Source organism: Schistocerca piceifrons, unplaced genomic scaffold (genome assembly GCF_021461385.2).
Source record: "Schistocerca piceifrons isolate TAMUIC-IGC-003096 unplaced genomic scaffold, iqSchPice1.1 HiC_scaffold_2355, whole genome shotgun sequence".
NCBI classification, from domain to species: Eukaryota; Metazoa; Arthropoda; class Insecta; order Orthoptera; family Acrididae; genus Schistocerca; species Schistocerca piceifrons.
The window spans coordinates 79,009-81,746 of record NW_025728289.1 but is presented as its reverse complement, the minus strand read 5'-3'; positions in this window follow the sequence as shown (position 1 = coordinate 81,746).

Genomic DNA, 2,738 nt, shown 5'->3' with positions numbered 1-2,738 from the left:
CACAGCCACTACTCTCAAACTAGACATCAAAAACCAATAGTCGTTCGTTACGACGAGAGCAAACCCAGGTAGACATTTCCGAAAAAAATCACTTATAGTTGGTAGTTTTTCTAGTCTGACAAGGCGGCATCCATATCGGAAGCTTCCATAACTTGCACTGCCCTGCATATACAAACTGCCATCAATGCTTAATGTACAGAATGTACTATGAAAATACTGAGTCACGTTGAGTCCACTTCATTATGAAAAGACTGAGTTAAGTTGAGTCCACATCACTATAAGATGCGTCGGTATGGTACACGATGGAGGACACATGAACCATGCTCGGCGGAGGCTCCTAACGCTCCGCTCAAGGACAAATACGCTTATGACTCACGACGTTCCATGTGCGTGTCATACTGCTTCCACCCGGAAGACGTCCCACTCCGTACCATACAATACAGTAACTTGCGAAACATAGGCGACTCATGTAAACGATTATCCAGCCACCGAAGTCGAGAGCGTCAATCGTACCATGCGACTGTACAGAAGTAACAAACTTTTCTCTTCACTCCACATACACGGACTCCAGTCACATGAACCAATCTACATCTCTGGTCCAGCGATGTTAATGAGCGATTGTGCCAACCACTGACACAGTAACTATGGCTTTGCTTAAAACCACATCATTAAACTATGTATGTTAAAACCAGTTTTGCTGAAAGCCGTAAAATGTATATAAACTCTTCAAACACTGGTGGCACTTCGGGTAAGAGAAACTGTGATGTAATTACTTAGTCTTACATACAGTACAAAAGAAAATACACGTAACCAGCCATTGAGACATTTTCCTCTCCTTGTCTCTTCCATATGTTGTACGAAAAAATGCAGCCCAACGCGACGCTTGTATTGACCATTATGTCTAAATTCTAAAGAAAACGTAGTTATATCAGTTCATACCTATTTCATACGACTGTCTTGTCAGAACGATACGGTTGTTTACACGTTCCTTAGAATCATAATATGGCGGCGAGTGCAAAGTGACATCATTGATACTGGACACAGTATTGTCAGTCTAGTAACGTACGTCCGTGGCTACTAATCGGTCATACATTAAACGTTATCTTTGGTTGACCTAGTAACGAGCGAAATCAGTAATTAAATTTTACGTGACCTTGGAATTCTTGATTAATATATTTTCTTTTCGAATATAAAACTCTTTCCAGGCGTACAACTCGCTTTCAGAGTCAGAGGCTCTGTATTTGTGCTACACTGATATTACCCCATCAATCGTTTATGTCATCTCCTTCTTTTATACCTTTATTTTCGTCCTTTGCTTTATTTGTTCCTCGCGTTGTAGATTTTCCTGAATGGATCCTATCGTTACATTTAAAATTCATTTGTTGTGGCGGGAGGTGGTGTTTCAGAAGTAGACTATCGTATTTTTGAAGAAGTTGCTTTATTGGGAAAGTACTGAAAATGTTATGCTACAATCGGTTTGCCACAATTTATTATCGTCCTGAAAATCGACCATTGCATCGTGTTTCTCTAGCTGTTTCGTTTTGTGTATTTTATTATTTCCGTAATTTAGTGCTTGTTATATTTTCTTCCCACTCAGAATCCTAATTTTCCGTTGTCTAGTGCAATTAGCTTCTGTATTTTTTATTACGAATTTTTATGATTCCATATTTGAAGTTTATACAATACCGGAAAAAAATTTGTACACTCTTTAAGAGTTTTCTGGTTCATTCATGATTTATTATTGCGACAGTGCATATGGAGTACATGAAACGATTATATTTACAGATCAGTAGTATAAGCGGTTTTGAAGTACCAGTTATTGACCCACGCTGAAATACCCATATTAGTTCGTGGTGTAGCCTCCAAGGGTTGCGATGCATGCGCTGATTCTGGCATCCAGTCGATCATGCAGATGGAAAATACTATGCTGGGATAAGGTACGCCATACCTGCTCGACCTGTTCACTTAGTTCAGTAATAGTTGTTGGTTGACGAGTCACACGAATCACTTCTCACATGCCACACGTGCTCGTCTGGAGATAAGCCTGGAGATCTTGCTGGCCAGGGAAGTTGCTGCACGCCTTGCAGAGACTACTGAGTTTCACGGATAGTGTGTGGGCAAGTATCGCGCAATTGGTACAACACATCGCCAACCTGTTGCAAGAATGGCAAAAGAACTGGTCTAACAACATTCTGCAGGAACCGAGAGTTGGTTAGGATCCTCTCTAGAAACACCAAAGGTGAATGAGAGTTTTAGCTTATCGCACCCCAGACCGTAAGGCCACAACTCGACTCCTTTTGGACTGGCTCACTTGACTACCGGAAGGAGAAGCGGGTCTCCGTGGTATGATTGCCTGCTTGCTTTGCACGTTTGCACCACACTGATCCTTCTAGATGTGAGCACTCCCTACTAAAGGGTAGACACAGATGGCGCACTGATAGCTACGCCACTACGCTATCTCTTGATGGACGATGTCGAAACCGTTATTACTACACGTACTACCCCCATGTCTTGATGTTCATTCCCGGATTGTTGTTCTAGTATTCAGAGCCGTATTAATCTGATCCAGCAGTCTTTTTCTGGATCGTCCTACCGGTATTTTTCCAACACATTTCTGTCCAAATATTGGTCTTGCAGGCGGTTATCCTTCACCCTCTTCATATGTCCAAATCACTTGAGCCGTGTAGTTATCAGTCACTGACTTCTCTCATGTCTTCATTCATAATTTTATTTCGTCT